General features: G+C 45.5%; 1 pseudogene; it reads left to right on the top strand.

The window, feature by feature from the left end:
* The first annotated feature begins 229 nt into the window (after window positions 1-229).
* LOC146177726 (uncharacterized) lies at window positions 230-6,091 on the top strand (annotated as a pseudogene).
* The last annotated feature ends 7,814 nt before the right edge of the window (window positions 6,092-13,905 follow it).

The raw sequence follows: 13,905 nt of genomic DNA, 5'->3' as shown, positions 1-13,905 counted from the left end.
AAGACACGCATTGTTTCACAAATACCTCGAAAATACGAAGCCGTTGAAGTGTGCACTAGGAAGCATGTACGTTCGTCGCGTTGCTTTTGGGCGTGCAACAGTCACTGCAGCTCGTACGATCTTGCGGTGCGTCTTCATATCTGCGACTGAAGATCTGCCACCTTCAACACGAAAGTGGAAGCACGAACGTATCGTTTCGCTAGCAATGACAAAAAACAAACATCGCTGACCATCGAAAGACGCGCAGATAGCCGCGCACCGGGCGACGCGTTCTCGAATGTTTACGTATTGAGACCGCTCATTGGAAGTGTATTCATTGACGTCGCGGCTCCACTCGTAGCACGTCAAGCTGAAACGCCCTGTATTAAAAGTATTTAGTGCACCGGATATCTCTGTATGTAGGAAAACTTACAAGCGTTCGTAGACGATGAAAAACACATCAGCACTAGTAAATTATATCTTGAGGTTTGCCTGCAACAAAGCGACGCATTATAAAAATACGAGACATTTGTAAACCATCGTGATAGCCTGGAAAAAGATTCAGCGTGTTTAAAGGGCGATCAGTGAATTACGGCCATCAACCCTACAGCGAAAAAAATATACGAAGTACGAAAAAGGAAAATTAGCTACACATACTGAATAACAACCATTGTAACTCTAAGCCACTGTATACAGAGTAGTGAAGAAGACGAAGACGCTGTTCAAAGCGGTTGCGTTTCGCGATGTTCTCAACTCAAAGGCTTCAATCGGCCTCTGGACGAGGTACTGCTCAGGCTAATGCTAGCAGCAATGAATACCGGATTGTTTTGCCCCGTCTCCCAACAGGTAAGCTGGTCGCTGACTCCGTTTTCTTGCATGCGGACCTTGCCCGACGCCCGTACCGGGCACAAGACTTCAGAGACTCCCGTCAGAATGTTGTGGACCTCAAGGAAATTAGTTCAATTGGCCAATTTCAAATGTCTCATGTATGGATGGTCACCTGCAAGTCTGCACAATCGAAAGAGAAATTGGTGGCTTGCGGTGATCTTGTCGTTAAGAGCCGCCGTTGTGTCGTTGTGGACCCAGAACCAAAACGTGGTGAAATTGAATCTTCTGTGGCTTCCCGAACGCTTGGAAGATGCCTTCTTACGTGAGGCACTACAGGCGTACGGGAAGGTGACTTCCATTTCGACGGAAAATTTTAAAGTGGCGGATATGGAAGATTTGAGAACGCTGAACCGGGATGATGTTGTGTCTCTCGCTGAAGGAGTCGGCGTTGGCGACGTCCCGCATGCACTGACTATTTGTGGTATACAGAGCCTTGTTTTAATACCAGGGAGGCCACCGCTCTGCCTCCGATGCACCCGTGTTGACCACATCCGTAGGCACTGCCGTACTCCGCATTGTGACGACTGCCGACGGTTCGGTCACATTGTAGAAGAGTGCATCGTTACCTATGCGTACAAGTTGCGGCATTGTGTGCGGCCACCGGAAGACGTCATACAAGAGCATATTATGGACGCCACAGAAGTGCTTGACGCGGCTGGTGTCCTCTCAGTTGCTACTGTGGACACGGCTACCACAGCTAATACAACGGTTGTTCCTCAAGGTGACTCCAAGGAAAGTAAGACGCTGCTTCGATATGAGACGCCGAATCCGGCACATGATAAGGAGCCTGCCACCTGTTCTAATGCTGCCAAAGATACCGCCCCGGTTACTCCAGCCACGGAGGTCAACGCCGAGGAAGAGCTTGCAGGTCAGCCCACTCTACCTGCAGCTGAGGCCGTCCCTCTTGTTGAAGAGCATCTTCATCAGCGCAAGAGAAAATGCGCATCTGACGCGAGTGAAAATGATGATCTGGTAAGCGTGAAGCATCGCCGCCGCCGGCGCACGTCAAAACGCAAGGGGAAGTGCCAACGTTCGCGTTCCCGCAGTCGTGGTGGAGGTCCGGAGGCGACGTCGCCGTCTCCGGAGAGACAAATGCAAGCCTAGTTAGTCCTTGTGTGGTCACCATGGCGACCTCTGAGGAGCTAGTGTTTGCAACGCTGAATGTGCGTGTTTGTTGTGTATCTTCTCTTGTGTTTGTGTTTGTTGCGCCACATTTCTGAATACGATGCAGCACCAACTTGCCCCTCAAGCCGTTATTTTGGAACGTGGGAGGCTTTAGGTCTCATCAGAAGCAGGTGCAACTTCGTCGACTTTTCAGCAGCAGGCGGCTTGATTTTGTCGCCGTCCAGGAAACGAAGATTGAGTGAGCAGGACACAGAGAGGGCACTAGGACCCTTTTTGTCTGATTACAATGTTATTGTGACGCATGCTATTGGTTTTTCGGCGGGTAGCTTCCTATTTCTGCGAAGGGCTCTCCCTTATTCTGGGTTATCTTACTATACTGACTCTGATGGGCGGCTAATGAGTTGTGATTTTTTGCTCCACGGGAAGCCATGAAGACTTATCAACATTTATGCTTTTAATAGTGCAGCTGAGCGTGTTGATACGTTTGAAGCCTTGACTAACCTCCTAGATTGTGATAAGAATGTTGTGCTAATGGGAGACTAATTGTGTATGTTGCATGAATTATCGTGCTGGGCCTAGTGTACACAGATACAGAAGTGGCGAAGTGTTGTCGCGTGTTATAGATGATTCAGGACTCATTGATACAGGGGCCTCATGTCATGCAACTACACTATTCACGCATATCCAGGGGAGGTCCCACGCGCGCCTAGACAAGATTTCTGTTTCTTCCACGCTGATTTCCCGTGATTTGTTGTGTGAAACTGTAGCGGTTTCGTTTTCAGATCATTGTGTGGTGGTTTCTCGGCTCGGGAGAACTTACTGTTCAAAATTTAGGCCGCAATGGGAGCTTTAGAAGCTAAATTCTTCACTTGTAAATGATCAGGCGTTTGCCTTTCGGATACGCTCCCAGCTACAAGTGTGTTTGACAGGTGCCATGCCAATATTTGCTGCATGGGAGCTGTTTAAACAGGAGGTGCGGATATATCTATTGAAATTGCGTCTGTTAGGTCATTTTACAGGAAATTACAAGAGAGGACATTGCATAAGAGTTTGTATTACCTCTATGAATTAGAATGTGAGGCACCTGGAGTATATTTAGACGAAATTGCTAGGGTAAAGTGTGACTTACAAAAACAGGACGCTGCAAGATACATGGGGCGCCCGAGTTCCATCTCGTACAAATCGTGCATTGCACCCTGAAACCCCTACGCGACAAGCTCTATTTGATGAGCACCGTAATGCTACGGCCAAATTGATACCGGGAATGATGTCCAATGGCACCCTAGTAAAGAAAACGTGTGACAAATCTCTGTGTTTGTGAGCTATTACACGACACTGTTCAGTGACGCTTCTGCTACTTCTAATTCGGATCTACTAGCTAACTTTAAAGCTCTTATAACGCCTTTATCAGATGAAGACTGTGCTCTTATCAATGGCCCTTTCACGTTGGAAGAAATAGAGCACGCACTTGACCAATTACCCCTCTCCAAAACATTTGGCCCTGATGGCATATCGTGCGGGTTTTACAAAACTTTTAAACTTTTGCTGAGCCCTATCTTGCTGCAGATCTTCGCTTTAGGTTTCGATGTGGGGTTCCTTCCTCAGTCCTTTACTAGGAAACACACAGTCTTAATTCCAAAGAGTACGGATAAAGAAAAATTGCTCTCAGTCGATGGCTATAGGCCAATCACGTTGGCAAATGCGGACTACAAAATTTTTGCAAAAGTTCTATCGAATCGTTTACAGTATGCCATGACGGTTCTCATTGGCCCTCATCAGACGTGTGGCTTGAGTGGACACTCCATACAAAAAACATGCATATTGCACGTACAATTATCGAATATTACTTTGGCTTTTATGAGCAGCTTGCTCTACTCCAGATTGACCTTGCGAAGGCATTTGATCGTGTCGGCATTCGTTTCTATTTTCTCTTCTCGAGCGTGCAAATGATGAATCAACTGTACTGAAAGGGGTGCAACTTTGTTACGACAACTGTTCCACTCGCTTGATTGTTAACGGTGATCTCTCAAAGCCTGTGCCAATTCGATCGTCCGTGAAGCAGGGTTAACCTATGTCACTGCTGCTCTTTGCCCTCTACCTAGAACCACTTTGTTTGAGTTTACTGCAACACCACAGTATCCATGGTTATGTTGCCTTCAGTAACAAAGTGAAAGGGCTTGCGTACGCCGACGATTTGGCGTTTTTCTGCACAGACAAACCCAGCATTGACAAAATTATAACCATCATTGAGCTGTTTGGGATTGTATCTGGCGCTCAAATGAATAAGTCTAAGAGTTCGGATCTATGGTTCGGTTCATGGGGAGCAATGCCGACTTATTATGCTGGAATTGAATGGTGTCGTGTTCCCCCTAAATACCTTCGATTCCCCTTCATGCATTCAAGTTTAGTGGACGTTACCGGAAAGAGCGGGTCACGGCACTCAAAAGCTATGCTCAGACTTTTGTTCCGCACCGCCTATCAATTTTAGTCGAGCACAGGCATGTAACATGTTTCTGGCTACAAAACTTTGTTCTTTTACAGGTACTCCATTGCGCGAGGAATTACATCCACAGGTTTCACAGAACGTTTGCGACGCTCATATGGTCGTCCAGTTTTGAGCCTATGAGGCGCGATAACTTATTCAGGCCTGTTTGTGCTGGCGGACTAGGTTTGACACATCTCTATATCAGACAGTTAGAAGCTCGTTGCTTCTTTTTCCGTAATAGCTCCCATCCAATTACCAGAGCATCCCTGCACACTAATCTAGTGAACCTTCTTCCAAACTTAGTGGTCTCTTGGTTTGGTTTTGTGTGGTTTCATGAAAGAAATTTACGATTCAGTGCGTTTTCTGGCGGTTTGCTTTTCTTATGAGTACTTATTCTCTGTTTCACGGAAAAATATAAGCCATAATTTCATATCTATGTTGTTCCCGCCTCCCTTAAATCGTTCACTCAATTCCAATAATATGGAGCATGATGTGTTAAAAAGGGTGCGCAAAATGCTGATCTCGCCTTCTACTGAAACATTTTTCTTTAAACTTCATACCAAGGTTTTGCCTTTTAAAGTGTGGCTTCAGAAAAAAATATTTTCGTTTCTTCTGTTAATTGCCGGTTATGTGATACACCTAAAACCATCGAACACTGGTTTATTGCCTGCAAAGATGCAATATTATTTTGGGACGTTCTGTAAAGAACATTGAAGAAAGGCTTTATTTTGAATTGCCACCATGTGCGTTATTTGATAACCACCGAACATGACCACGAATCCTTTGACATGAACTTCCTCCATGGACTGCACAGCCCATGGAAAACTCGTATGTTGGACCGGAATGCTGAACCTCTAATCTCCCCCGCTACTCATTTTGGTCAGATGGTACACCAGCTTAGAGACACTTACGAAGATAGTGACCATCAACCTGACTGGCTGCCATTTTTGATGTGTTGTCTTTACTTGCCACCGTTTTAGTGAAGTTGTGCTAAGTCGTATTTTAGTTGAGTGGTGTTGTGTTGTATGTTCCAATTGGACGTTTCGCCCACAGGCTGATTACTCTGTAAATAATGTTTATAACTCTACGCTGAATTTAAAAGCATGTAATAAACACCATGCTGAAAAAAAAAAGAGTAGTGGTTAAGGTGCCCGTCTAAAGACCATGAGGGCCGAGGTTCGATTCCATAATTGGTAATAAAAGTTTTTTATTTTATTTATTATTTTCTATGTAGTCGTATTATTTTGTATTGTTTCATGCTTTTTCCACCCTGGCGACGCGTTTCTTTCCGGAAGCGAGGGCCGTCAACCATACAGGCCATTCCGCGCTGTTTCATTCCGGACTTTCCAAGGCAGTACAGGAATTTCCTGAAACAGCCAACAATCCTGTATCCCAGATTCTGTACAGTAAACCTGTATGCGATTTCCTGTACAAAAGTTATAAGGATTTTTCAGTAGGGTCCTGTTTAGACGGTTGGGATTACTTGGCACGAGTTCTCGTATTATGTCACACCAGCCGGACCATGATGATTAGTTTGTGCGTGTGACAACGCTCAAATGCCCCCTGATCTTCCCAAAGACCCTTTTCCTTTTTACAGGGTGGCACGAGTCATAACTTCCCGCAAAATTACTGCCCCAGTCAAGGAGAGCAAAAGGCTATGATGGAAGTTTGTTAGCTTGTTGGCATATCATATTATGTTCGTAAATCATTATAGTTAGTAAACTGGGGCCGAAATATGTGGGAGGAACATATAAACTGGGTTAAACCCCTTTACTGGATTGCTCGTGTCCCTCCCACCTAGTCATGTCCCTGTTGGCAAGGTACAGTTTTTCTAACAAAAGGAAGACGATTGCTTGAAACGTAGTCCTTAAGGGCTAAAATTTTTATAAAAGAGCAAAATATATAGTGTCATATTCGTAGCAATGAGAGCTGGTGCGTCAAAATTGTTGCAAACAGACCGCGCCTACTCAGTGGTAAAAAAGGGGATTTTGTGTAAAACTGCGAAACAAGGCAGTAAAGCGTGCAATGCCCACTGTATGCAGACATTGAAGAAAACAATGAGTAAACACTGGCACAACGGGGCCACAAATCGGCGAAAACATAACTCGGTGGTGCATATTATTTTACACGGGTGATAAGAGGACGTTTCCGGTAACAAAAAACTAAATTGATGGCCCCTACGGTTTCCACGTGTGAATGTACGTAATAGTTTTTTGAACACTCAGAAGGGTAAAAAGGCAGGACATCTATGAAGTCTCTTAAGTGGTGCATGTGAGAAATGGCACAACAATTAAGGCGAAAGCCTTTAATGACTCATCACTGTCGTCAGCAAAAGTGTCACGCTTTAGCGGTTGCTGTGGTACTTAAAAAATAACTAATAAACTTTGTCTCCTACCGGGGAATCGAATCTCCATCCCTTGGATCGCCTGCCCAGCGTGTTACCACAACGCTCTTCATAATTACCCTTGTCTGCAGTGAGAATTAAGCTTCGATTGAGGAGGTATGATCTGGATCTAAATTTCATTAGAATATGCTGTGGAAGTGAGGAATCGATTTCAAGAATTAGATCTAGAAGACAGAGAGCCCGAAGAGATGTGGACCGATGTTCGTGATATAATACAAGAAGCTACTAAGGTAGTTCCAAAGCAAAAGAAATGCAAGAAAGAAAACTGGTTATCTGAAGAGGCTTTGCAAATAGCTGAGGAAAGGAGGATGGCAAAAGTTATGGGGGAAAGAGAAAGATACAAGGTTCTCAATGCGGATTTTCAGAAAATAGCAAGGAGAGATAAGAATGCCTTCCTTAACATACAGTCCCAAGCAGTTGAGGACAACAGCCAATTAAGGAACACAAGAGCTCTGTATAAGACAATCAAAGATATCAAAGGAAGCTTCTGTGATAAGCTGGGCGTGATAAAGGACAAACGAGGCAAGGACCTCACTGAAGTCTCAGAGATAAAGAAGAGGTGGCAGGAATACACAGAACTGTACAAGAAGGTCCCGAAAGTGCAAACCCAACATAAGACAGTTGTGATTACTGATCTCGAGCCGGGTATCCTGAAGAGTGAAGTTGAGTGGGCCATAGCCAGCCTTGCTAAGAACAAAGCTAGCGGAATTGATGGTATTCCAGCTGAGTTGCTTCAAAACCTCAACCATGACGCTGCTAACATTCTGCATACATTATGTCAGAAGATTTGGACAACCGAGCAGTGGCCACAGGATTGGAGGAGGTCAGTTTACATCCCCAACCCAAAGAAAGGCAGTGCAAAGATTGTTCCAACTATCGCACGATCGCGCTTATTTCGCATGCTAGCAAGGTGATTTTGAAAATCCTCCAAGGTAGGCTGCAGCAGTATGTGGATCGGGAGCTTCCGGACGTGCAAGCTGGGTTTCGCAAGGGCAGAGGAACTAGAGACCAGATTGCCAACCTTCGCAGAAAAGTGGAAAAAGCAAGAGATTTCCAGAAACCCATGCACTTCTGCTTTATTGATTATGCAAAAGCGTTTGACTGCGTATATCACAGCAGATTGTGGCAAGCTCTCCAAGAGATGGGAGTTGCAAGTCACCTCATCTGTCTCCTCAGGAACCTGTATGAAGGGCAAGAGGCCACAGTCAGAACTGGGCATGGTCTTACTGATTGGTTTCCGATCGAGAAAGAAGTGAGGCAAGGCTGCATACTGTCGCCCTGCCTATTTAACATATATGCAGAGTGCATCATGAGGAAGGGCGGTCTGGACCAGTCTTCAGCTGGCGTGAAGATTGCTGGAAAACGTATCAACAACCTTAGATATGCGGATGATACCACTTTAATGGCAGAAAGTGAAGTGGAACTCAAAGGACTTCTGATGCGCGTACAAGAAGAGAGTGAGAAGTTTGGGCTTAAAGTGAACATTAAAAAGACAAAGATCATGGCGTCTTGCCCTATCAAGTCCTGGAGCATCAATGGAGAAGTGGAAGCTGTGACAGATTTTCTCTTCTTGGGCTCCAAGATTAATTCGGAAGGAGACTGCAGCCATGAAATTAGGAGATGCCTGCTTCTGGGAAAGAGAGCAATGGTTAGCCTTGACCGCCTAGTAAAGAGCAGAGACATTAGTCTGCCAACCAAGATCCGTATAACTCGTTGCTATGGTCTTTCCAGTTGTGATGTATGGATGCGAGAGTTTGACTGTGAAAAAGGCTGACCGCCGAAGAATTGACGCATTTGAATTGTGGTGCTGGCGAAGATTCTTGAGAGTTCCTTGGACTGCCAGAAGATCAAATCAGTCGATATTGTCGACCATAAACCCTGACTGGTCATTGGAGGGTCAAATTCTAAAGTTAAAACTCAGCTACTTTGGTTATCTGATGAGAAGAGAGGAGTCGCTGGAGAAAGATTTGATGTTGGGAAAGGTTGAAGGTCGCCGGAGAAGGGGTAGGCAGCGAACGCGATGGTTAGATGGCATCCTCGAGGCACTGCAGATGAAGTCATGTGATGTTATGAAGATGGTGAAAGACCGGAAAGCGTGGCGTGACATGGTCCATAGGGTCACGAAGAGTCGGACACGAGTGAACGACTGAACTGAACTGACAGTGAGAATGATAGCGAGATTTCGCGAGTGACAGGCACTGCGCCTTTCCTTTCCTGGATGCGAATTATAGAACGCCGGTGAACTTTAATTCGTTCAATGAGATGCTGGTTGTGTTCGACAAGGGGCGCGCGATGTACCGTCACGACAGGTAATGACGTTACAAGGGGATTCATTCATTACGAAGCTGACCCCAGCGGGCGATCAATTCCGGCGTCCGTGCTCCCTTTCCTTTGCCGCTACCTCGAACGCCGCACCGCACAGCAAACAGAAGCAGACGCAGATGTCAAGGAGGCGTTAGTATAGCAGGCATCAGCGCTGTTTGAAATTGATTTACAGGATAGAAAAGGGATAGAAACGTTTTATGCTGCGAATGACAGTCAAATATTCATCTTGAGCTACCTAATATATAGTTTTGCTATCAAATTGTGTTGCCGCTATCTTCCCAATAGAGGCGCTTATTTTTCGAATTTTTTTAAAGAATCAGTAAAGCATGATTTTTGGTTACTTGAACGAATGTTGACGGTTGGTATATGTTTATCACGTGAATCATTTATTTATTTTTAAAGATTGCCCAGTTATCATGTGTTGATTGAATGTCATATGTAGCTTCTTATGCAGGAAAGTAGGTCTTAAGTTCTTGATTTATCGCCCCTTAATGACTATTTTCTTAAAGTGTTACAGTCTTCTTCAAGGTCATATTTGGTATTACAAGAAAAAAGCAGGCGGCTGGAATGACATTTTGGTCTATAATTCTCTGAAGGTAAGTAATGAATGAGACGGCATCGGGTTTACTAGCCAAAATAAAGTCAAAAATGATTTTAGATTACGATAAGGTGCGCGTTGGTTCTGAAAGCAATTGTGATAAATTACCGTTGAAATGTATTTCAATAAGGTTGCCTTTTGCGGAACCTACTATTGATGCAGGTGGAAGATTACGCCATTCTATGTTTGGGAAGTTAAAATACCCGAAAAGGAGGATAGAGGCACTTGGGGTAGCTTGCTGTGGGTTAGATTAGGTTGTTATTTTGCTCGTTAGAAAAGTCATGGGTGGAATGGGGACGCCTGTAGGATACTCCCAGTAAAAGTGCTATTGGTTATGAATGACACAGTAACTAAATTATTCCGGTCTTAGATTAGACGTTGTGGGGCTCCGCAGCCTCTTTAGGTGTTTTAAACCACGCGCGCGTTTTCCTATTTGTGTTGTGTTTGCGCGAGCAGCGCGAGTGTGCATGAGTGAGCAGATAATCTTGGGGGCGGGATGTTAGCGGCAAAAGACGAGAGCAGATACGCGCGTCGAAGCAAGGCGCGAGGCCTTTTTTCGCCCCGGCGGGGCAAGCAGCGAGCGTCATGGACCAGCGGGGTGTGCACGGACTACGGAAAGAAGACCGGCGACACGAAGGTGGAAAGAGTGCCTGCAGAAACAGCCTGGGCGTATTCGCGTGAGTTGGTGTAACGCGAGGAGCAATGCTTCTTGTTCCGCCGTGAGCGCTTTGGCCTTATTGCTCGCCCTATTCGCTCCTCAGTGTGTTTTGTCTCGCCGCGGTAAAGCCCTGACATGTTTCCCGCTTCTCTTCGCTGTTCTATTGTCGCGCGCAAGAACAGCATGTTCTCAGCGCAGTAGCGCCTGATGTTGTTTCCTTTCTTTTCAATGCATTTTCGTTTATCCGGAATAAAGCGGGGTTATTAAGAGACTGGATTTGTCACTCTTCAGTCGAGACCATGGCTCGCGGACCGGTTTTTTGAAGGCGAGGCCTTCATCTGCCGCCCAATGTGGGGCCTGAACCCATGACCCTGAGGTTAAGTCTCATGCTCTACGGACAGAGCTAGCCGGGCCCTCTGTCGCTCACTGTTAAGTCAAAGTCCCTTCACGTCTAAATGACGAGTGACGCCATAAAACGTCATTATTTCAGCTGTGAGAATCGGAGCGGTGACCATGACAAACGATTTCTAGGGAAGTCTGCTCTGAACAGCTGCCAACTAGCATATCCGTTATGCTGTCGGAGTGTAGCTCGCCCTGACAGAAGCGTCCATTCAGTTCGTGGTGACATCCTCGATCATATTGATAAAGCCATACAACTGATTGAACGGATAAAGGAGGCCTTCCCGTTCACAGTATTTTGTTATCCTCTCCTCTTTGTTATCCTCATTACTTCATCTTTTTTTCTTGTACGATATGCACCTAAACATCGAGATCATAAGGCGGGTGGCCCGAAATGGAACTCGCATACTGGGCTCGTGTCGTTCAGGCACTCGTCAGCTCTGTGATCTCTGGTCCGTTGAGATTCTCCTACTCATTCCGCCTGTTTTTATCCTTGGAAAGGCCCAAGACATTGATGCTGGTGATTACGACGCAGCTGCTGATTTCGTGGTGCCGGTTTTATGTAAACCACGATTTACAGGGAGGCTTAGAGCGAGAAAGACAAGGATAAGAGAGTGACACAGGACGGTCGCTCGTCTGCTCGCGCTAAACCTCCCTGTAAATCATGGCCTGCCAACTGTACCAAAACTCAGCTTTGCTTAAACTATGTGAACCGTACTTGCGCGGGCAGAGGAGACTTATCGGGAGATATAGGACAGTGGTCGTACAACCAGAAAGTTCGGTCAAAAATCAGGAGTCTCCCGGGGACGTCAGCAGAGTTGGCAGGCATGCAGAAGAGCCTTGCAACTCGGCCAAGTTGATGCCTGCGGTTAGCTTGTGATCCACGAGCTCATGGCTTTCCTCTGCATCGGCGATTCTGCAGAACGTGGCAATGCTCTGCCCCAGGCACTCTGCGGCCTCCGCAGAACAAGCTCGCGAGGCCGTAGGCAGTCGGTAGCATAACGTGACTCAATCATACTTCTCTGGTCCAGCACCTGTTCGGCCTTCGGCCTCGCTCAACATTTTTAACGCACGACGCGCCAACGCCAGATCGTTGCGAAGAATAGCCCTATATTCATTGTAATCGGCCATTACAGGAGTTCAATGCAAATGCTAACACTTGAATTGGTTATGAGCGAAACAGTAACTAAATTATTCCGATCTTAAATTAGACGTTTACAACAAAACATAACATTTGCTGACGATCTGCTATGAGAACACCACCGCTCTTTAATAATTCACGATCACTTGGGTGAACTTTGATGTCAGACAAGTTGCGCCACAACTTTGATATCACTAACGTCATTTTGTAGCCAGTTTTCTGTTAGAATAAGCAAGTTGCCTTGTGTTGATGCGATGATGTTAGAAACGAGCCTAATCTCCTCTGAAGATAACTGCGTACGTTAGTGAAGATTGCGGGAAACGAAAGATCCCTTCTGGGAGTTAGTGTACTCTGTCTCTATTTATGGGATGCGGTGACTGCTACTCGATTTCTGTTAGTTATACACATCGTCGAAAGCTTACCATTTAGGGCCAATGCGATCTGAATTTGAGTCCGGACTTAATCAAGACTCAGATCATGATCTGAGCGTGAATGAGCCCGCGAGAGTCGATACATGTGTGCGTCCGCCGACCTGTGGGTGATTATAAAATGGTCTGATCCTTGCGCCTGGAACCGAAACGCAGTGAGTCTGGTGAAACTAATAAAGGGGGGCGCCACTCGCGAATAAAAAAGATAAAAATGCCGAATTAAAAAAAAAACACGAACAGGGTGGCAGCAATGCGAGCACGAAAACGCAGAATTATTCCCTCCTGAACAAAAATCCAAACGGGTTGTTTATTACTTAGAAATATTTTATCGCGCCTTTCAAATAAAAAAACTCAACTGCACTATATCTCAGTTTTCACCACTTATGATCTAGTCATCCGAAACGGGTGTCGTGCTGTGCGCAGTTCATTTTGGTCATTTTGCATTTGACGCTGACTCTAGTCACTGTAAGCGAAAACGCGATCAATTTATAGCTCTTGCTCAAGATGAAAATCGAAATACCTGCAAATTGTACTCAACCCCATCCCGTCTTTGTGCATATGCGTGTTGAATTGCATTGTTGATCGCAGCGTCAGTACAGCTCCTTAGTCGGCGGTCATTTTGAGTAGATTCCTTGGGCAGTCAGAGTACTTTTCGTGTTCCTGCATACGATATCGTGTGCTATACAATGACACAATTTATCTAAGTATCTGTAAGATGCTTGGATATCGCGTCTTCAATTTCTTAAATTTCAGTACACAGGGAAGCATGCGACCCCCGAGTACGGATCGTTTGTTCGTGCTGCCCAGAAGCTTGTCACCTGTTTCGGGATCTTTTCAGCGCATGGCCGCTGTTCGGCGCCTTATTGTTTGATTAGTTCTCAGAATGGTCATGTGTTTCAATCTTGGGGCGCAAAATTTTGAGCTGTCAAAATGGCTTCTTGCAGTGCCGTCAAAATGACGTTAAGTTGCAGACACATCTTTAGCAGAGCTATTCACGCCGCCTGAATATTAGATATCAGTAACTGCGGACGGAAAAAAAAAATAAAACTGGTATAGATGATTGGCAGGAAAACACATATGCTTGTATTACGGATGAGATAAAAGGTACTATTCCTGTAATCTGACTGGTTCACGTTGTGCAGCGAGAAATACGTCATGCATACGCATCAGACTGTTATGACAAAATGAAGTTTCATGACATAAACAATGTGCTGTCATTGACGAAAATGGCAGAAGTTGGGCGCCACGTTAGGCGAGTGCATAAAGCGGCGAATTTGATGTGGAGTACAGGAGGCTGTCAACTCACTTCAGTTTGGTACAAAATTACTCTCGGTGGTAATGTAAGCTGAGACATCTTGCTGTAATTACAGAAAGTACTGAAACGACGCCATAAGAGTAGTTTTCAGCCGCGCAACTTTTTGAAGGATTAAAATGGAAGCGCAAATTTACAGCCGCACGAGGGCACTATCTGTCTT

Source organism: Amblyomma maculatum, chromosome 10 (assembly GCF_055883805.1).
Source record: "Amblyomma maculatum isolate TAMU_Amacu chromosome 10, ASM5588380v1, whole genome shotgun sequence".
Taxonomy (NCBI): Eukaryota; Metazoa; Arthropoda; class Arachnida; order Ixodida; family Ixodidae; genus Amblyomma; species Amblyomma maculatum.
This window is presented reverse-complemented; position numbering and strand designations above follow the sequence as displayed.